General features: G+C 41.1%; 1 protein-coding gene across 11 annotated transcripts in view; it reads left to right on the forward strand.

Annotated features, from left to right (window-relative positions):
• The window catches only part of PLCB4 (phospholipase C beta 4), a 399,190-nt gene that overhangs the window by 100,784 nt on the left and 274,882 nt on the right, over nt 1-23,524 (forward strand). For 3 of the 11 annotated variants that reach the window (XM_073236931.1, XM_037017483.2, XM_073236929.1), the window contains exon 3: nt 8,133-8,259. The exons of the other annotated variants lie outside the window; for them this stretch is intronic. The gene's annotated coding sequence lies outside the window, so the exon portion shown is untranslated. The remainder of the gene's footprint in view (nt 1-8,132; nt 8,260-23,524) is intronic. 11 annotated transcript variants of the gene reach the window in all.

Raw genomic sequence — 23,524 nt, forward strand, 5'->3', positions numbered from 1 at the left:
GCATCTCCTAACAATTTGGGAGACCTGGTTACTGGGACACATGTTCTCCCCAAGATTTTTGTTTCATTTCCTAATGCTGCTGTAACAAATCTGCCATATACTCAGTAGCTTAAAACAACCCAAATTTATCATCTTAGAGTTCTGGAGATCAGAAATCTACAATAGGTCTGCAGGGCTGTGGGTTTTTTTTTTCCTGGAGACTCTAGGGGAGAATCTGTTCTTTACCTTGTTCATCTTGTGGAGGCTGCCCACATGCTGTAGCTCATGGCTACATCACTCAGACCTCCATTTCCATTGTCAGATCTCCTCCTTTAATCCTACTTGGCTCTCTCTTCCATTATGATTATGCTAGACCCACCCATCTTCCCATCTGAAGATCCTCAACTGAATCATGTCTCCTAAGTTCTTTTTACCATGTAAGGAAACATATTCAGAAGTTCCAGGGTTAGGATATGACATCTTCTTTAGGGGGGCATTATTATGCCTAACACACCCCAAGTCCACCCCCTTTCCTCAGGTACACATCTGACCCCTTCAGGCTGTAACTTCTAAAGTGTTGAATAATTGCACTTGATTTCTATTAACCTGGAGTTTGATTTCTTTTAACCTGGAGTTGAATATTATCCAGCAAATAAGAGGGGAATATTTTAAAAATTGATCCTTTCCCCCCTATATGGAAATCACTATATATTGGTGTATCTCATTTTCTGAATGTTATATTCAGTAATTTAAAAAATAAACAGCCCTTCCTTTCCTCTTGGCTTGTTTTTTCTTCCTTTTTTTTGTCTTTTTCATTTTCCCTGACATTATTTTATATTTCAAGTCCTTTTTACAGTGTGGTTTTCTTCTCATCTCCTTTCATAGAGCAAACTTCCCACTCACTAAGCCATTTCTTTTCTGTTTGGTTCCTTAACCATTAACCTCTCAGACCTTATTCTTCTCCTCTGGGGAATTTCTGGTTCTGTTCTGATTCATATTTTCTACCTTGCTTCTCCACCTTTTCATGTTGCTGCTGCTTTTCGCCCTCGAGTCCCTCCCTCACATTTCTCTTTGTCTTTTTCATCTGACAATAGAAAATGATGTACAATTTGAACTGGTGACACTATCCTTGACACTGTCATTTATCAGCAGAACATAGTATAATATCCACTTTTACTGATAAGAGAGTGCCACAATTAGTCAGGAATACTGAAGCTACTTAGTATCCTAGGAATTGAGAAAAACTCATCCATACACAAAAGTCCTTGAAGGAGGAACAGTTTGTCCATCTTTTTCAAGAACCATGACATTTTCTCTTGACCTTTCTTGTTGTTAGTGATGATAGTGTAGCTAGTGAAGTAAATTAATCAGACCTCTTTTTACTTAACTCATGGGGAAGCCTGCTACACATCACCAAGACCCACCCCAGACCCACTGCATCTCAGAAGTTCTGGGGCCTGGGGAGGCATGGATCTATTTCTAACAAGCTCTCCAGGAGATTCTAATAGACAGTCAAGTTTAAGACCATTGATACACACATGGGGCTGGGTAGAAGGGTTAACTCTTCTTGGTCTTGTTCTCTAGATAAGTTTGTGCATGTACTAGCCCAGTCTCCAGGAATGTCACTTCCAATAAAAGATATTCTTTGAGTGTTGTCGTTCCCAAACAACTGACCTAGGTCACCTTATTTCACCTCGGAAATAGTAATCTGTGGATTGGCATCAGAAAGAAATAATTCTTAGTTGAAGAGCCTACTTACAGGGCAGAAAGCCGAGGTTGTACCAAACTAAACACAAATCTCATTCCTGAGACTCGCCAACTTCCCATCTGTGAAATTATAGCAGTTTCAATAGGTGCTGCCCCCCCTGCAAAGTCAGTAAATTTCATGTCTACCACATAAGCCTTTATTCATGGTAAATCAGATCAAATTTAGTGAAAAGTCCATTTGGCCACTTAAAAAAACAATAAGTTTATTATAGCATTTATATGCAATAATATGCATCCATTATGAGTGTCCATTGTGCATTTCAATGAGGGTCAGCAAATATGTATGTGTTACCATTACCACAATCATGATACAGAAACTTTCTGTTACCCCCAAAAAGCTTGCTTGAGTCCCTTTGCAATCTTTTCCTCCCAACCCTTTGGCCCCAGGCAACTACTGTCTTTTAGCATAATGTTTTTGAGATTCCTCCATGTTATGTGTACAAGTACGTTTTTCTTTTTTTAATTGCTGAGTACTCATCAATTGTATGGATATATCACAGTTCATTCATCTGTTGATGGGGATGTGTAGTTTTCCAGTTTCAGATAATTAGAGTAAAGTTGCTATGAACATTTGTGTACAAGTCTTTATGTAGACATGGTTTTATTTCTCTTAGGTAAATAGCTAAGGATAGAATGTCTGGACCATATGTATGTTCAGTTACATAAGTAATTCCAAATTGGTTTCCAAAATGGTTGAACAATTTTGTATTCACATCAGCAACAACTGGGTCATTCTTATGTGTTATGATGTCAGACAAATAGAAACTTAATTTTATCTTAATATCTACTGTGTATATATTTGCATTACACATACATATGTATATGTATATGTGCATATAGAAATGTGGGTGTTTTATTATGTCACATGGAGAAGCACAGCACAATTTTACTAGTAAAATATGTTCTTTTTTTTTTATTAAGGTATCATCGATATACAATCTTATGCTCAGGTTTCACATGAGCAGCAACATTGTAGTTACTGCATTCCCCCTGTTATCAAATCTCCACCACATATCCCATTACAGTCATTGTTCATCAGCATAGTAAGATGCTATAGAGTCACTACTTATCTTTTCTGTGCTATACTCCTTTCCTGTGTCCCCACTATATTATGTGTGCTAATCATAATGCCCCTTAATCCCCTGTCCCTCCCTTCCCACCCATCCTCCCCAGTCCCTTTCCCTTTGGTAACTGTTAGACCATTCTTGGGTTCTGTGATTCTGCTGCTGTTTTGTTCCTTCAGTTTTAGCTTTGTTGTTATATCTACAGATGAGTGAAATCATTTGGTACTTGTCTTTCTCTGCCTGGCTTATTTCACTGAGCATAATATCCTCTAGCTTCATCCATGTTGTTGCAAATGGCAGGATTTGTTTTCTTTTAGCTGAATAATATTCCATTGTGTATATGTACCACACCTTCTTTATCCATTCATCTACTGATGGACACTTAGGTTGCTTCCATTTCTTGGCTATTGTAAATAGTGCTGCAATAACGCAGAGAAGACAAGTAGTGACTCTACAGCATCTTACTACGCTGATGGACAGTGACTGTGAAGGGGTTTGTGGGGGGTACTTGGTGAAGGAGGGAGCCTAGTAAACATAATGTTCCTCATGTAATTGTAGATTAATGATACCAAAATAAAAAATAATAGTGCTGTGATAAATATAGGGGTGCATATGTCTTTTTCAAACTGGGCTGCTGCATTCTTAGGGTAAATTCCTAGGAGTGGAATTCCTGGGTCAAATGGTATTTCTATTGAAATATAAGATCTTATATGTAAAATTTTAACCCATGAGTGTATAATCAAAACCCTTACACTAAATATGTATAATTGATTTCTGTGTTTTTACCTAATATTTGTTTTTACTTTTGTCACTTGCTGGCCATTACTGTCAAGTGGCAACTTTTAAAAAAAATAATAGAAACTTTACTGTAAGGAAGCTTACTCTTTTTCCCTCTGCCTTGGAAAAAGGTAACTGTGATATGATTTCAGTATTAGCTCACTTTGTTTATCACCCAGGGCCTCTGGGATTGTACCATGCAAAGTGTAAGAACTTCTGAGATAAGCAGTGGACAGGGCGAGTGCAAATGAAGGGGACTGAGGAAGAGTTGCTACAAGGAGCAAGAGGAAGGGACCGGCAGTGATGGAGGAGAGATTTTCAAAGAGGGGTGGTCAGGACCCAGGGACCAAATGGGGACAGAACCGATGGATGTCGCCACCATGGAGACCGGCAGACCAGAACTACACACAAATCATCATGACACCAAGCGTATGTGAAAAATATCCAACAGGAGTAAAAGCAACATGCTGTAAGGGAAGAGAGTAAATAATTCCATACCCAGGACGGGGAGGGGAAAATTGGGGACAGCTTCAGAAAGAACAGGTACTGGAGGGAAGTAGTAGAGGGATAGGAGAGCAGGTCATAAGAAGGTCCTCAGCTATATGTGTATGAAATGCTGTCTTTGTTGAGTAGTATTCCTAGTGTGTGGAAATATAGCCTTTGGTTGGGTGGTTTGTTGTACAGAATTCTGTCCTAAAGGTTAATTTATGCCATATAGCTTGGAAAGTCCCTGGGGCTAGACTGAGCCAGGGGCGAGGTGCTGGTATAAATTTCAGTGACTCATCTCTTGTGTCTAAAACAGCAGCAGGGGAGGGGGTCAAAGTGTAAGAAAGGAAGGAAGTCTTTTTGACACATGTTCCTCTTGAAAGCAAACTTAGACCCAGTATATATAATTCAGTTTTTTAAGCTGTGAAGAGAAAAGGGTGTGGAAGAATCTGGATGGAAAAAGGGACATGAGCCTGCATCAAATCATGAAAGACATTGTGTTTTATGCAAAGAAATTTTGATTTTATCCTACAGGTCAGCCATTTCAAAGTGTCTTTAGGTATACCTGTGGGCATAAATGAAGACACTCAAATGGGTCCATGGAAAGGCTAAGTCTCTTAAGGGAATAACTGCCCAGGTTTCCAACTTTTACATGTACTTTTTTCTAAAATTGATCTGCCTGTAAATGCATCTGCTCTCTCTTCTTCCTTTTTACTGAAGGAAGGCATTCCTCTCATCTTTCCAGAATCTTAATAATAGTACATTGTCCTGTGGTGCAAAAAAATTCCAAGTGCTAAACAAAAGGACACTGATCTTACAACAAAATTGAAGGCATGTTTAGATCATCTGTTGACAGGAAATTAAAAATAAATTTGATGATGGATCACTGTCTTCAGTGGTTTGATACTCAAAAGGAATTCAGAGATTTAAGAGCTGTGGCTACAGCTAAACTCTTACTCATCTGCTTATTTAGGCCAAAAGGATTTATCAGCACTTATGCATAGAAATATTAGAAACAGAAGTAAAATTCATGCTAAACTTTTATTACTTTAGCATTCAGGAATATTGAGCCACAGATGCATGGAGTTAACTCTTTTAAAGCCCTAATATCCATCTTACCATGTGAAACCTTTCAAATAAAGTTGTACTTTTTATACTTAGAAATTATTGACCAAATTTTATTTATGTGGTTTTTCTCAGTTGTTTACTAGTGAATGTTACATAACTCAGAAGACATGATTTTACCCTCAGGGGTTAAATTCAAAGTAGATTAAAACTTAAATTTGAATGACATGCATGTTTTTGGTGTGTGTACAGATAAAGGATAAGTCAATAAAATACTTTGAATCATAAAAACATATTCATTAGGATAAAATTTTGCAGTGGTAGGATGGAAATACGATAAGGGAATGATAAAACAAATGTTAAAGAAGAGCTTACATGGTATCAACTTACTGTTGTGTGTTTACATTCTTGTGGATTTGAGTGATGTAACAGTTGTTTTACTTCAAATGCGAACATTTACAGCATTCCAAAAGTTGCATTTTTAACAACCCTTTTAAATATATGATGAAAAATGTTAAGATATCAACTTAAAATTGACTTTTAGTTACATCATTTTTCTAGATTTTTCTACCGAAATATAAGTACAAATTTTTTAAGAAACACAGATGTGGGTAATGGGATGTCACTGAAGCATTTTGAAAGAGGAATGCATGACAAAAAAATACCTAAAAAGGTATTCTGCTTCCATGTGGAAGATGGAGAAGGTATTGCATGAAGGTTGGAGGTGTTGGGAGAGCAGGATCAAGTAGAACCAATGAGTAGAATTTTGCACTAATTTTAATGAGCCATGTACTATTTAGGATGTTTTAGTGGCAAGCAACAGAAACCCTGAACTCAAAATTAGGGATTGGAACGGAGGATCTCAGGTTCATCTTTTGTTTGCCTTAGATAAAATAAATCAAAATATGTCACTACTAAATGCAGTCTCTTCTCAGGTGAGGATGAAGAAGACAGGGAGAAGCACACACAGAAATTATTGGTGAATATAGGAATATAGCATTTGCTATAAAACTTGAGTGTGGCCTATACGTTCAGGCCTTGCTTAGTAATGAAACATCCCTAAACGTTAGCAATAAATCAGCATATGCCCTGGAATTTCTGTGCTGAAATCCCTCATGTTACATCAAGGTAAGTGAAATAGGAGGCTCTGGACACTGTGTTGTCCTAATGATCTTGTGGGCCAAGTATTGAGCACCATAAAAATCTCTATGTATGTTGGCATCACTTGGGTTTATTTCATAAAATAATCTGTGGTGGTATTGCAGTCATTCTTCTCAAGATCCCCAGTAGCCATTGTTCAGAGATTTAGATCTCACAAGTAGAATTGGCCACTTGATGGAGAATTTGTCTGTTATAAAGCTGGTGCTACTGTTTGAGTTATGCAAGCTGGACATTTGTAGGTAATGATTGTGTAGGATTGCTATGGGGAAGAATGCACAACTTAGGGCTACTTTTTGCCTAACCTTAATGTAGCATGAGTACTCCTCCAATAAGTACTCCTCCGCACAGGGGAAAGCATGCAATTTCTAATTTAACTGCTGTCTTTAACACAGACGGGCCACTCTTGCTAACCTGAGGGGTAAATTGCAGTCAACAATGCTATGCAGGCTCATTCCGAGTGAAGGTTACATTCATAATCCATTCTCAGCTATTCAAGTATTCCACGTGCAAATTCTGCAGGGAAAAATGCAGTAGATTTCCTACAAATCATCTCACTGAGAGGGAGTTTGTAATGTTATTCCATCTGGATCAGCTGCTACTCTCATACCTGGAAAAATTATGAGAGTTGTTTAAGCACTTAAGCAATAATTGAACAAATGTCCTTGAACTTATTACCCAGATCTGAGCTTGCCAAATGCTATGGTGCGACTTGTGGAGGCGATAAGTCCATTGTGAATGAGACAGTTAAGCTGCAGAGTCCATATGTCTGGTTGTGTTGCCAGAGAAAATTCTTTGGAAATTAGGACCTTGACCAAAGTTTGAATAGCTGATCAATATGTGGCCACCAGAGATATTCAAATGGTTGCCATTTATCAAGGGTCATCAGACGTCATTGGCCTCATATCCAGTGCACAGCTCTCCTGTACTGACTTTGGGTACATGACATTGATCCTCCAAGGAAGACTGATCAACTTAATTGCTGCAAACAGACTGCCCGTGTCATAGGGCATCTGTCATAGGAGAGCCAGGGCAACCACCATTGTTTTTTCTTGCAATATAAAGAACCACCTCAGGTGTATTTCAGAGTAAGTTCTGATAATGCCCAACAATCCAAAAGTGTTTTCTTGAGGACTATTTGCTTATATATTTTTTTCCCTACACCTTAAGGGTCTCTATTTTAGTCATTTCCAGCTTCTTTAGCAAAATACTGTAGACCGGGTGGCTTAAACAACAAACATTTATTTCTCTCAGATCTGGAGGCTGGAAGATCTAAGACTGAGGTGCTGACAGATTCAGGGTCCAATGACGACCCTCTTCCTGGTTAGTGGGTGTCTCCTTGTGCCCTCAGAAGGCGTTTACTTAGCGTATACACAGGGAGAGAGACAGAGTTCTGTCTCTTCCTCTTTATAAAGGCCTTAATCCCACCATGAGGGACTCATGACCTAAGCTAACTCTAATTACCTCCTAAAAGCCGCACCTCCAGATGCCATCACTGGGGGGAGTTGGGCTTCAACATAGGCATTTTGGGGAGCACAAACATTCAGTCCATAACAGTTCCACTAGGATGAGAAAATGAGACAAATAATAATCATTCTATAATTTCTTAGCATGATACTAATACAATATCCCCAAAGGGCCCCTCTCCATCCATTGGCTATAGAAAGGAGATTAGTCTCAATATTAGTGAGATTTAAGAATTACTTTCAGATCTTGAATTCACTTCCTGAAGTGATTTTGAGGGGAGTAAGGGCAGAAGTAGTATTGTATTTTAAGAACAGTCATGAGAGGATGAGGAGATGGTGGGGTCTTAGTTCTGCTGTTCTTTTTCCATAGCTCCCACCCATCACCTGGCCCAGGGTAAATGTTCGGAACATACATTCTGTTGAAATGAATGGATCATTAACTGGAGTCATTACAGCAATGAGAACTACCTTGTTGAAGAGTTGGCTCTTCCTCGCCTGTAAGTGCTTTGGGCTCTGCTAGGAGCTGGCAGCTGACTCTTGCATGGTCTTCCTTCATGAGAATGATGGGTTCCAGGGTCCTTCTCATCCCTATGGTATCAGCCACCTGGGACTCACGGTTAAAGAAACTCTTTAAAATTGGCTGGGCTGGAAACCACTCGTCAGGCTAGGCTGAGGTACCTGAGGGAAGTGGTTCTTCCTTTTTTGTCTAAAACCAAAGGCTGGTGGAAATTTGCCCAATCTTCGTGGGCCTAACCCAAGACTGTTATTACAGGAGATGCACCTGTAATATTATTTATTGAGCATGGAGTGCATATGCGGGTGGTTTATGGGTTTGACTAAAATAACAAGTCACAGGAAGTTTCCAGCACAAGTAGAGATTGAGAGACAATGGAGTTAGCCTGTCATAGCCCAGGAAATGAGCCATTATTGACCCCATTTGCCTAGGATGGGGAAGCCCCCGGGGCATGGGATTGTCAGTTTCCAAATCAGAACTAAATGGTCATCTAGGGCTGAACCCCCTGCCCCTCTGCTGGTGGGTGAGGGGTTAACCTGTGTAGGTCTTGTGCTCAGCTGTCTCACTTTAGGCCTGTCTGTGCTCCAGTGTGTCAGGGGAACAGTTTTGGGATACACATGACAGCAAAGTAATAAAAGTTCCCACGGTAGTATGAACCACATATAATTGCTCATGAGAAATTGCATTTACAAGAAAGAATGTGTTTAATGGGACATGAAGCTTTCACTCAGTGTGGAAGTCTGGACCCAATACATATTTCTTCAGGGGCCAGGGAGTCAAACTGCTCTGCCTCACAGCAAAACCAGGGAGAATCTGTGCTTGTCTGTCAGTCACACTGCAGTAGCAACAGGGTTTGAAACCTCTGCTGCCCCCTGGAGGATATTGTTCAAATACAAGTGGTCTCCTTAATTTACTCTCCAGCCCACTGGGGCTGGGGGCTCACCCATCCAATGAAAAGATGCTATGCTGTTATTTGTATCTTGGCCAAAATGCCTTTAAGTGCAATGGGGTCACCCCAGATTGGCTCACTGAGCCCATCACTGAGGATGCAGTGGCAGAAAGCATTTTCCTTGTCCACATTTCTCTCCGTTCTTCAGTTAGGGAAGAGTTAGTTGGTGGGGCTCCTTCAGAGCAAGATAGAGGAGGCAACTCTAACCTAAGGCAGAGCAGGTAGCCTGGGCTGTGATACCCCAGAGGAGGTGGAGATTCTTTCCCAGGACTATAGTTAAAAGAGAAAAGAAAGACCTGATACATTTTTCAAATTAACATTTTGGAGCAATACCAAAAGGGACATCAAGCCAGAGATATTTGTTGAGAGAATAATGCTCGTCCAATCTAATTTTCATTATTTTAAAAGTTTTTTTATTTGTTTGTTTATAATTTCAATTAGAGAGTGGCGAATAATGATTTAAGTGTGGTTTTTGTAACTATTTTATGCAGAGTGTAAAGTTGCATGCAAACTGATTTAGGGAAAATGGAATCTCACTTTCTCGTTAGTGTGCATGATTGAGAAACACTATCTTAATTTTAAGTTGGTCATCCTGATACATTACTGGTAAATATTAGATGGAACCACAAAAAAATAGGTGTTTTTGTTGGTGAAAGTATTGACTATTAATAATTTTAAATGGTTCACCCTTATATGTTTATACCCTTGCTCTTTCAACCTGGATGCAAATAAATAAATTCATCTCTAAAGTCATTACTCTGTAGTCAATATATTAATAAACTGGAGATTCTGCATCAACACAGCCCACCATCCCTGCTCTATCATTTTTGTAAGTTCAGATTTTGCTTTCTTGGGTTTCCTTTCAAAGAGGCAAAATTAATTTAAAAAAAATTCAAAGCAACTGGAATGCACTAGACTATGGGAACTTTCAAAGAAGGAATGAAATGAAAAGTACACGATATCCTATTCTAGGCAATGATTTTTAAACTCCTATCATCTTCTACAGTGATCTGGGGACAATTCTTGGCCAAAGATAACCAATGACCAACATTGTGGCAGTGAAAAAAAAAAAATGGAAAAGAGACCATTAACACCCTATATTTTCTTTCTTGGTTTTATTTTGGTTTAGTTTTTCCTACTTCATTTGAGCAAGTTGCTTTATTTAGCTCAGGAGCAGCTCAAGGTGGTTTTGGGTATGTGTGTGAATATTTTCTTCAACTTACAAAGCACTTCTTTGAAATCGCACTGTGAAAAATCCCCACTGTGGTGGATACCAGGTCATGATGTCACTGAATGTGCTCTATTTTGGGAGCCATCCAAAGTTTTAGTTCTAAAGATTCAAGTTGATAACACTAATATGACCAGAGGTTTTATGTTGTGTTTTGGAATTTAAATTAATATATGTATATAAAAAAGCATTTGAAGGTCATGATCCAGCATCCTGACTCAAAACAAAAACAAGAACAAAAACAAAATCCAGTTTATATGATTGGGAAACAACTTTACTACAACTAGTTGAACTTGAAAGAAATGAAACATTGTCACTATGGACTAATACATGACCTGTGAGGTTCTTTTATGTATTGTTGCATATATAATACATATACCTCCAGGTCCTGCTTTTACTAGGAAAAAAAAATGTGTTTTGACAGTCACACATGTTAAATTATGTAATGTTTGCCCTGTTGCAAGCCAGTCTAGTTTTTTTTGTTGGAACAGAACCATGCATAGGTGAAACCTGCCAACCATGAATACTTTGCTTCTTTGTGGACCAACTTCCTGGAATGGAATCCCCTGGCAAACAGCAGGTGCTAAATTGGAACCACCATTTGAGTCCCTACCCTTTTCTAGAGATTTTTCGGGTGTTTATACTGCAGTTTAGCAAGGGACTGCTATTCAGTCTTGAACTTAGAATCATTCCTGACTCCTCTGTTGTTCTTACACCCACACATACGGTCTTAGTAAATCCTGTTGGCTTCAGAATGTTCCCACCTTCTTTCACCACTTCTGTTGCTGCCACTCTGGTCTAGAATACTCAGCTCTTTTCTTTCAGCTTTGCCCCTCCCCTTCGCACCCATTAGCCAGAGTGACCTGTTAAGCGTAAGTCAGACCCTGTCCCTCCCTGCCCTGAATCCTCCAGTGGGTCCTCATCTCCCTCCCAATACAAGGCAGAATGCTGATCATGGCCTCCAAGGCCTGCATGACCTGACCCCTCGTTAGCCCTGTAAGCTCCCCACCCTGGTTCCTGGCTGCTCCATGATGACCCAGGCTCTCATCTGAGGGACTTCGCCTAGGCGGCTTCCTCTCTCAGCCACGTCCTTCCTTCCCCCACTGATCCTCACAGCTCATTCCTCACCTCCTTCAAGTCTGCTTCCCTTTGTACTAATCCATACTCAGTTCTCTACTTTTTTCCCTTCCATAGCACTTACCACCTTTCAACTTACATAATTTAACTGTTTATTGGGTTTAGTGTTTACTCTCTGTCCCCTTCATACAGAGGGGACAGAGAGTAAACACTAAACTGATTAAGCAGTTCTGTAGGGTGCAGACTTCATTTTGTTGACTGATGTGCCCCAGCACCTTGACTAGTTAGTGCCTGGCACAGAGTAGGAGCTCGGACAGGTCTGTCAAATAAATGAATGCTCATGAAGGGCGGTGGGTGGGCCCTTATTGTCCCTTGGCCACAGGTACCTCATTTTAAAAATCAGGTTTATCAAATCTTAAAGGCATTTCATATTATATTGGTTTCAGATTCCATATAAAATTTTTGATATCCACTGATGAGATGAATCAAAGAGAAGTTTTTCAGTATTTGTTATAACCCATTCTGATTGTTTTGTTAATAGCAGATTAGCCTCTGCCAACACAATCTAAAAACTTCCATCTGATTTTGGAGGTTTTTCAGGAAAGGGGCATTCTAACATCTGTGGAAAATGATCCCTTACCTCTGATTCCACATCTCTGAAGCCAGCTGATAAACTGAATAAAAACACTGGCATTGTAATTTTATAAAATGGCTTGAATAGTCCTGAGGTCATGGTGTCCATTGGACTCACTTTTCTTGCCTTCCTGCTTTCCTATTTCTGTGCCTTTTGGGTGTGGGAAAACTCCAGTGGTTTCCTAGCTCCCTCCCACCGGATGGTCTGGGACCCCATTACACAGACCAGCTCTCTTCTCCCTTGGCCCAGCTCCTTTTACATCTGGCCAGAATTGTTTAGTTATCTTATGCTTCTCCTTCCACCTGCTTATGTAAATCATTTCTTTTCCTTCCAGCCATGCTGCCTCCTGGGAAGGTGCAGGGAAATGAGGAGAAATTAAGCCATCCCTGCTGCCTCCAAGCTTTGCGGTTTTAGCTGTCTGCCAGTCCTTTCAAACTGAACTGAAGCCAGTTGCCCCAGGCATTCAGCTCTCTGTGCTCTGGCCTCAGTGACATTTTTACTTTCCCGCCATTTCTTTACAGGTGGCCTTTGTTCCAGCCAAATGGGAGGACTTGTCACTTTCAAAACACAGCCATGCCCTCCCCGTGCTCACTGTCCAAGGAATACCAGGGCCACCTCCCCCTCCATGCCTTCCGTGCTCCCTGTCTGCTAAGGACCCCAGTTACACTTCCTGTGTTCCCCTTTTAACCCGGAAACCAGTCTGCCTTCTGCTGGCACAGGGTGGCTTCAGTTCATTTAACACAACTACCTTAATGTTCATGCCAGATGTAAGCTCTCTGAGGGCAAGGACTCTTTATTGTTCTGTCTGACCCCCTGGGTAAGACATTGCTGTGTATAATAAGTATTTCATGTAACAATGGAATGTTATTGATGGAAGGGACTCTGGAAATTTAAAAAATTGTTTAGCTGGAGTTTGTAGAACTGTTCTGATTTTTAAATATTCTGTCCCTTTATCTTTCATAAATACAATTTTTCAAACAACATATACTTATTTTTAGGTTGGGAAACATCATCCAGTAGTTAAACTCATCACATGTGTGAATTGTGGTAGAGAAGTTTCGAGGGTGTGTGGACTACGTTCCCATCTATGATTTGTCATGATAGCATTAGGGGGTCCATTTGGGAATTCTTCAAGCTCTGTTTTGATACAAAATGGGTTAGGAATACAGACTTGGCAATAAATGTACATACTTCTTCAAACTAGAAGCTTTCTCCCAGCCACAATTCAGTACCTCTACAAGGTAATACTCATACATTCATTCACTCATTTCAGCAAATCTTTATTGAGTGCCTGCTACATGCCTGCTGCACAATATGAATAAATAAGACCAAAGTGCATACCTTCCTGGACCTTATATGCTAAAAGGTGGAAGAAGACAAAAAACAATACAATGACAAGTGTTCCAGATGGTGAGAAGGGATGTGGGGAAAAGGGGGACAGAGCATGCAGAGACGGGAGTGAACGGAGTGTGGCTTAAGATCAGATGACTGGCAGAGGCTTGAAGGTAGTGGAAGAGCACTCTGCATATCTACAGGAAGAACATTCTAGGCAGAGAGAACAGTGACCATGTGGGAATGGCTAGTCATGTGCTGGTGTAGCAAGGATACTGCTCTGCAATAGGGGGAGGATGGGGCATGAGGACTAGGCAGGTTCAGAGAGGTTGAGGTAGAGGGGTTCAGACCACTGCCATCCTTTACACAAGGGTTCTAGACATTGGAACTGCTGACATTTTGGGCTGAACAGTTCTTCATTGTGGGGGCTGTTCTATGCATGACAGGATGGTCAGCATCCCTGGGCTCTACCTACTAAATGCCAGTAGCATTCCCATCCCCCAAGTGTGACAACTAAAAATGTCCCCAGCCCTTGCCAGATGCCCTCTGAGACAGAAAGTTAAACCCAGGTTGAGAACCAATGCTTTAGACCAAAGGAAGGACTTCGTTATTGGAGAGCAGTTCTTTCCTTTTAACAATACTCCTCTGGCTTCTGTGTTGGGAATAAATTTATGGGAGAGACACAGGTGGGAGCTGGGAAGCCAGGAAGCCAGGAAGGGGATTGGCAGAAGTCCAGTGGGGAGGTGGGAATGCTTAGAAAAGATGGGTGGGCCAGGGTTTGTGGGAAGTGATCAGATTTGGGATACTTTGAATGAGGAGCCATCAGGATTTGTGGCAGACAAGGTATAGGGTGTGAAAGAGGAGGTTAAAATAGCCACTGTTTTCTGGGGGACAGCTTGCGTTTGGTTCAAACATGTCATATTGGAGAATGTTCTTTGATTTTACTCTCACAGCACCTGGAGAGGTGAGTGTTCTCTCCTTTGACCATACAAGTGTGCTGAAACACATGGAGGTCAGTGAATGCCCAAAGTCACAAAGCCTGTACAGAACAGAAACAGAATTTTAATCCCCAAATGTCTGACTACTAGCCCTCTTGCTCTTTTTTAAAGTGCCTTTGTCTGGTTCTTTGTCTGGTTCCAGAAGTCCCCCAACATGAGTTCATAGTACAGTATCATATACCTTGCAGAGGTTAATTCAGTAGTTTTCTTGAAATGAAAATCCTGACATTTCAGATGGAGGCTGTAATTTCTTTTGCATTTTGTAGCAGGATTGAAAAAAACCAGAAACTTTAGAAAGGTTCTCTATAGTAAAAAAAAATCATTTGGCATACCAGGAAATAGGATCTGTGGTTAATTGCATTTTAGATGTTATGTAAGTCACCATTTCACAAGGTGTTTTCTATCCAGCCCTCCCGATCCCTCCCAATTGCCTGGTCGATCAAAGGTTCTGAGTCCGGGGCATACCCCGGTCCCCCTCGTAGGGATCTACAGTGCACATTAGCACACTGCTTCTCTCCTCGCCTACAATGTGTTAAGCATCTCACAAGCACAGGTGGTGATAAACTGTTTTCCCATCTTGGACATGTCTCTGCAGGTCCCCTGTAGTCACAGCCATGTCCTGGTATCACCTTGATCTGTGTGTTGCCTCAAATAGACACGTCCTTGAAGCTTAGGTGTAACACCAACAAACCATTTTGTTCCCTTCCACCTTTCTTCCAAACCCTTCTGACCTTTTGGCAGTGGGTCCCAGATCCCTGAGTGATGAACCTGAATGGATTTTCTTGGACTAAATCTTGAGACCTTTTGTATCCTCTGCAGAGGTAGAGTTCTAAAAGCAGGTTCTCTGTCTCTCTCAGTTATATAATTGTGTGTTTAAACTGTGGGGCTCCTCAGGGTAATTGCAACCCCAGAGCTGAAAACAGTTTGAGCCATTAGGCAGGCAGCAGGGAGCTGGGCACCGTGATGGATTCCGTGGGTGTTCAGGGAATCCAAAGGCACCGTGAGCCCAGATGCCCTGGATAACTGCCCACAGGCCTTTCTGTTGTGAGTTGTATAGCCTTCTGGTGCCTTAAGCTGAAATAAAACAGAATGCTGCTGTTTCTCTTATCTCTGGGAATAATCCATGCCAAGGGAGCTGTCTTAGAAGGTCTCTGATAGTTCCTCCTTGACAAGTCCTTGGCAGGGCTGGCTTCATGGGTGTGTGACCCCTGCATTTACACGGGACCCTGGACTCAGAAGTGCTCTGCATTTGGTTTAATGCTGTGTTGTCACTGTCTTGAAATTCCTAATAACAAGGGGCTCTGTGTTTTCCATTGGCAATGGGCCCTGCAAATTATGGTCCTTTGGTCCTGGTCCTGAAAGCTGGTCCCAGTTCTTGACGTCAGAGCTTCTCAGGGAAGCTGCAGAGGTGCAAGGATTTTACAGATGGAGGGCATGTAGGAACAATTTGACAGTTCTTTCATGCTTGTGCTTTTCATGTTACCACTCAGGGTTCAAGAGTTGGAGTATCTATCCACTGACCTTAGAAAAAGGTTGTTTCTAGATGGCAGAGCCATTCTAGGATGTCAGCAGAGGGATAGCTGTCACAAGTAGCACGGTTCTCAAAAGGAAGCCATGTGGATCCCAAGCCCTTCTCAGAGTCTCTGTTCTAGCTGAAATAGGGCTAATCATCTGTATGTAAAACAAGCTTTCCAATGAGACACAAAATGCTTCTTGATCAGCAACATCTCCAAGATGAAGATTAACTATGAAAGTTCCTTTATGCATTGAATAAATATTTATTAAGCACTTCTATGTGCCGGGCAGTATGCTGGGAGGAGGGGATGGCTGGTATCTTAACTTGAGCTCTCTCCAAAGCAGATCCTGTGACAGAAATTTAAGGCTTACAGGGGAGGTGATCCCAGGAAATACTGGCGGGGAGGGTAGGGAAGTGAGGCAAAGAACTGAAGGAGACCAATAAAGGGTGTGGCATCCAAAAGGTTATCCAACCAGGGCACATTCCCATGCTGGGAGACAGTGGAACAGGCCTCAAAAATGTCCCGTGGAGGGACACGGAGATTGGTTATTTATTGACTAACCCCCATGTGTCTTTGGTTGAGGGCCCCTTTGCCTGCTCCTATGGGCAAGGATGGTCACAGCTCCCGGCCAGAGGAAGCTTTGGGGCAAAGAATCACAAGCATTTGCAGGAGAAAGCCATGGGGGAGTGTGAGATGAGCCAGCGCAAGGGCAAGGACCTGAAGAGTGGCGGAGCTGAGGCTGCCATTGGGGTAGGTTGGAAGAGGTGACATTTGAGCAAAGACCAAAACAAAGTGGGAGAACCACCTAGACTCATAGATATCCAAGCAAGTGCCAGGATCTGACAGAGCCAGAGGGCAGGGTTTGAGGAAGAGCAAAGAGGTTGGATTAGATGGAGTGGACCCATCAAAGGGAAGAAGGGGAGGAAATGAAGTAGGCAGAGTATCCAGGGCTCGACTAAGGACACCGGATCATATTCAGAGTGTACAGGGAACCTATTGGAGAATTCTGAGCAGAGGAGTGACATGATCGGATTTGTGTTTTGAAAGGAATAGTCCTACCTTCTGGGTGGAGAGCAGACTTGATGGGGGCAGAGAGTGGGGGCAGGGAGATGCTGCTGCCTGATTGGACTTCGGAGTTCAAAGACCCTAGAGTTTCTGGAACGAAGGCCAAGCTGAATGTGCTCTGTTAGGACAGTTGTGTGCACTAGTCCAAGCAGCCTCATCCAGAAATGGCTCCGTATTCCTGTGTGAGGCCACAGCTCTTGACTTTTCCTGGATCCCAGGGGCTCTTCTCAGCCCTCTCCTGACAGTGGGTCTTCGCCTCCCCTCTGTGCGAGCCCTTCGGCCTCGGTCCTCCCGTCACCCCTTTCTCCCGCCTGGGTCTGCTCGGCCCTCCTCCGGCAGCCTGCGGTGCTCTCTCTGGCACCCCCGCTCTTCCACTCCCCATACCCCTCACACGGTTACTGCAGGACCTGCAGATGGCCGTGGTGGAGGGGCATGCCCAGGGTCACTGAAACATTCACGTGTCAGGGACTGTCCTCACTTTAATCCTGCAGTGTACTGCAGCAGGCTTTTTGGGGTTTTTATTTGTAACAAAAGGATTCGTGCAACCAGATTCCTCCTAGTCTTCTCAGGGAAGCTTTGCTCAGTTGGTTCGATGCATTATGGACAGTGGAGGTTGAGATCAGCAACGTCAGATTTAGGAGCATCAGCAGACAGAGGCGCTGCCCATGGCTTTCCTGCTCTGCCAGCCTCACCCTCTCCTGAGCACTTGCACTGAGGAGGAGGCAGAGCTGTGCTTGTCCTTAGGAGCAGATGGGCCACCAATTAGCAGAGTTACATGAGGTGCCACCAGAGGAAGGCCTCGCAGGTTCCACAGACAGATACAGCTTAAGGGGCCATGCCAGGCACTGGGACTCCACCAACATGGCCCTTGTCTCTATGGAGTACACACCCTAGGCAGCCACCTTGCTGTGGCTCACTGGGTCAGCTTGGAGGATCTGAAGGACCCTTATGAGTCCATCATTCCGTTTCCTCTCCTCATGGAGAAAGGACAGGCCAGCGGCCAGCTGATCTGCTTATAGCAGCCGCAAGAGGCAGCTCCCACCCTACTGTTTATCCATTGGGTTAAATAGCAGTTACTGGAAAGTGAGGTGGTGGGAGCTTTGAGCAGGAAACTCACTGAGAGACCAAAGAGAAAATGGAATCAGAACATGTTTGGCATTTTTGGCTTTGTCCAATTTTATTTTTTTAAGTAAAAGAAGAGTGAGGAATGTGTCTTCTTTTTCTTTTTTTTTTTTTTTTGGTAAAGAATGAGAGGTATCTTACAAGAAAGATAGAATTCTAAAGTCAGATAGAATACCTAGTAGACAAAAGATGAAAATATATCATGATCTTTGGGAGTTGGTTGTACTCGTGAAAAATCTTGTACCTTTGAGGTAGTATTAGGTCATATGATGACTGCAGTTCTTGGCTATCTCTTTTTGAATACTGTGGCATCTTTTCATCTATTTTCTAGGTTTTCTTAAAGACCCTTAATTATTTCATAGAATATTAAAATTTTCAAAAGCAAAGTCATTTTCTACTTTAAAGTGTTGGAGAGTCCTTAGCCATGAATAGCTTTAAAAAAAAATAGTGGAAGCTATATATTACTCTTTTTTTAAATGTTCACTGTTACCTTGATATTTATTTGTGTTTTTAAACAACTGGATAATTTTAAGTGAAAGACATAACTGCCTTTAGTGCAATTGTGAAGTAAAATATAAACTTTCATGTTAGAAAAATGATTCTCACTCATTTGTTGGAAGAGCAAGGTAAAGAGTGTTGTTCATATAAAATGTTTATGATAGAATGACTCCCAAATGATGGATGCTGTCATTTTTGTTTATGTTTTACAAATGCACCCCCACCACAAAAACCAGGTAAGGGAGAACTTGGGAAATTTTAGCTACTTTTTCTGTAAAATATAGTGTAATATAGCTTTAAAATCAACGTATATTCTCATTCCCTTCAAGTTTTTGCAGTTATTGAGTAAAACTGTGTCTCTCATTTGTCATCCTAATAGAATTTGTAGTGATCATAAAGGGCAAAAATTTGTAGGGCTTGTTAATTATGAGAACACATTTGCTTGCCTTCTTAGCTGTTGTTTCATGCATCATTCTGATGTTCATTTGCAGAAATCTTTCAGTAACTAGTATCTCTTTCTGTGGGCATATGGGGCTATGGAGTACAAACATTCACCTTAGTTAGGGAAGAGATGGAAGAATTCTAGAACTGCATTAAACAAGTTGGCTTTTCATGGAAAGTATTTTTGTTTTCAGTCCAGTTTTAGGCTAGAATAACAGGCTTTAAAAAAAAGCCAGGGATTCCTAGCATAATAGGAATTAAATGGACAATTGCTGTTTGTATTAACTGGTTATTTGTATTAACTGACATAAGTCAGATTCTTTTCAGCTGTGTCTCGAACCAGGCTTCTCACACTTTAATGTAGATATGAATGCCCTGGGACTTTGTTAAAAAGCAGATTCTGCATTTCTAACAAGCTTACAGATGGTGCTGATTCTGCAGGCCTCTGGACATCCTTTGAGGAGCCAGGTCTTAGGCAACTTGCTTTGGGATCCATCTTGCTTGACTATGGAGCAAAGCTCTACCTGGAGGAGGGGATGAGTATTTTGGAAAAAGGGAGAGTTAGAGGTAAGTTAGTATGAAAATTTTTCTGATGTAGAAAATGATTTTCATACGGACATGGCTACTGAGCTTCCATCTTCCCAGCCAGATGAAATGGAAAGTTGTGGTGAGTGAAGAAATTTTGTTTGTTGTAGTCTGATTTGAGAACATCTAAACTGCTGCTCTATTACCCAAACCCACAGTTACTCAGGAGGGTTCCTCAAAGCTCAGAGGCCTCTGAAGCAACCAAATTTACAGGCATAATAGAAGGGCACTGATTGTTTATGACTTGAGATGGAAGCTGCTGAGCCTTGCTTGGGGTACAAAAAGTAGAGGTTAAAGTTCTGAGCAGTGAGGAATCTATGATATTGAGGAAGGGGCGGGTAGAGATTACCAAAGAGTTCCACGTGGTAATTACAAAGGCAGAGCTCCCTCCTCCCTAGTGATCGTCTAGGCCAGGGGAGCCAAAGCTTAGAATAGCAGCGGTCCCAACAGAGAAATATGTGTGTAAGCAGAATCAAAAGCAATTGAAACAAGTCGGCACTAGTGACTTTGGGGACAGAGAGCCCCGAGAATGGGAGAGGAGCGCCTTACTATCAGGGGTGACCTGTCATTTGCAATTAAAATGACGGTTGGGCATATAAATGGACACCACGTGGGAGGATTCTGTCGTGTGGGTGGTTCTGAGTGCATTTCTTTATCTTGGACTTTGCATGGAGAAAAGTTTTTCCTCTGCTTTTTGCAAGCTCAGTAGTGACAGATGGTTCTTATTTTCTTGCTGGTTTCTGTTCCCAGAGGAAAAAGTAGGAATTGGTGTTCAGAATTCTGCCTATGCAAAAGATGCTTGCATTGGGCTGGGTGATTTAAGAATAACAGGACATTGGTTGTTATTATTAAACCAAGGCAAAGAAAGCTTGTAGAAAGTCAGGAGGGGAAGGCTAGATAACCAGTCCTGTGACCCCGAGCAGGCTGTTACCCTCCTCTGGCAGCAGTTTACTATAATTAGGGTAGTGATGCCTATCTTCAGTGGGTTGAAGGTGATGTTGTGCCTAGCAGAGTATTTAGTACATAGGTTTTCAGTAAGTGGAGGAGTCACTTTAGAAAGAGATCTTGAGCTGTGGCTTGTGATTAGATTTCAAAATGAGAGCTGCAGTTCTGAATTGAATTTAAACTTCAATTTCATCAACTGGGTACAGCAATGAAGAACAGAGGTTAGAGAATACAAGATGTCAAGGAAGCAAGATGTTCTGAGTAGTAGAACCAGTAAATTAGTATTTTTCACAAATGTGACAAAATAATTCACTAAAAGAGCTCTTGGCATGTTGAAGTAACAAATGAAATACCTGGGCTACAATGATTTGAGGAGAGTTAAGTTCACATTCTTATAAGAACCTACAGAATTCCTAGGTGCTTCCAGGCCAAGGACCATATGAACTCCCTCTCCCCCAAATCTTTTTCTTCCAATAACCTTGGAAGTAACAGAGAGACTTTGCTATTGCCACTCACAGCTTACAACTACCCTTGAATCAATTCTACAGATTCTCCCTAGGCCCTGCCCCAGGTCTCATGCTGCCCAATATAGGAGTCACTCACTGTGTGTGGCTATTGAGCCATGGACATAGGGCCAGTTTAAGTTGAGATGTATTTGCAAGTGTAAAATATGCACCAGATTTCAAAGACATAGTGGAAAAAAAAATGTGAAATTTCACATTAATTTTTATACATGGAATATTTATTAAATAGTAGTATTTCGGATACATTGGGTTAAAGAAACTGTGTTATTAAAATCCACTTGACCGGTTTTTACTTTTCTAATGTGGCAACTAGAACATTTAAAATTACACATGTGACTTGCATTTTAATATCTCTTGGGCAACACTGGTCTAGACTGCACTTGGACCCATATAGGAATTAACTGGAAAGGTTTAAACACCAAACTCTTCTGTCCCAAAATAGAAACAAACCAAAACCTCATTATGGCTTAGGGAAGCTGAGTTCTGTTATCCTTTCTAGGAAAGGAACCCTGATTGTGAAAGTTGCTATATTCCTATGCAAACACGCCAGGTCTCTCCAGGTATACGTCTCAAAGTTTTTACATCATTTAATTCAGATGTTTCTTAATATTGTTTTAAGTCAGCATTTGACAACTATTAACTAAGAGGCAAAAGTGTCTGTCTCCAAAACACATTCCCCTCCCTCCTGAAACAAATACATTTGAAGAATATTGAAACAAAAGAAATATCACATAGTGCACTTTTGGTCAACATTTCAAAAGGAGAAGATACATTGGCATCAGTTAAAGAGGATCACACTCACTGATTCTCTTTTTTCATGAGATATAGGGAATCAGCAAAGAAAATTTATTCTTTCTGGTTCTAAGTTGTCAGGGAGTTACTGAAAGAGAACTGCAATCCTATTTCTGCAGCAGAACTAACGTGAGAGGAGAATGGTAAATTAAATAAGAGCAAGATGATTTAGCCAGCTGCTTCAGTCTCCTGAATGTTTGCTCATAAGATGCAAATAAACCTAGGGCTTTGTGCTATTAAATAGAGTTATGGTTTTCAACTTGGGATGAATGCTGTGATGTGGCTGAGTAGTCTCATTAATGGGATATTTTTGGTCACTCATTTGTCCTTAGATTATGTCAGCTCAGAGACAGGAATGATTAACACTGCCGTCTAATCATGAGGAATAGAGGGATGGCAATGTCGATAAATTGAAATTGAAGAATGGCCTGTGAATTCTTTCACTAGTGTATCACTGTGTTCCTGAAATTTGATTTAACATTTTATTCTGTTTCTTGGAGGCCATCTATGAAAATAGAGGGCTTTTTTAACCCTCGTTCAACCTTTAGTGAATCCTCAAAGTTGAGAGGGCCATCATAGGGCAGTAATTTCATGGGAAAGCTTTTAAGATTTCAAACTGCTTAGGTGTGAGGGGCAGTAACATATATTACCAGTGGGCCTCTATTATTAAGAGTTGCTAAACATTGAAGTACTTTAGCTTTCTAAAGAAATTCCAAAATAGCCTTACTCTTTTGCTGTTTCTTTTAATGGTATAGATTTCTGGATTATAACACCAAGTCACCTTGACAAACCCCCAGAATCATAAATAGGGAAGTACATTGGGTCTGACTTGGGAAAAAGATTGTAAAAAAGGAGGTGTGTTTACCTTTCTACTCTGCACAATGTATTAATCACCATCATAAGGTTTTCCTTGGGTAACGGTGATGGAAAGTTTCATTCATTCATTTAGCATTTATTAAACACTGTTTAAGGTGTGGAAACACTGTGTAAGATAATAAGAATAAACTTAAAGGACAATATGTTAAGTACTTGACTCCAAATTGCCTTTTCAGTGTCCCTACCTCTGGTGGCATCCTGGGAATTGTGTTTCCATAGCACTGACTGCTTCTCTCACCCCTGTATCTCAGAATAGTGGGGACACTGAAATCTAGAGGAAGTTGTCTCAGTGTCATTTACAGTTTCAATCTCTCTACTTCAAAACTATCTTGAATTTCTTGAAGATCATTATTCATAGTCTTGAAACATTATGTTATCTTCATGACAAATGGTTTTAATCCTGACAACATCCTTATCTTTCTGAAAGAAATGGGAAAAATTTGTATTCTAAACTCCAGGTCGTCCACATTTTTGTTATTTCGCACAATTGATACAGTATATGAAACTTTCGAAATTATAATTTACTATTTTGAGTCTTACTTCTTCCTGCATGTTGGTTCATGTCCTCCACTGCATTAATCTTCATCTGTTTACATTTCAATCATCTTGCTTATCTGCTGTTAATCTGTTCATCTGGATAATTCCTGCCAAACTCAGTTACACTA

The sequence above is a fragment of the Manis javanica genome, chromosome 5, assembly GCF_040802235.1.
Source record: "Manis javanica isolate MJ-LG chromosome 5, MJ_LKY, whole genome shotgun sequence".
Lineage (NCBI taxonomy): Eukaryota > Metazoa > Chordata > Mammalia > Pholidota > Manidae > Manis > Manis javanica.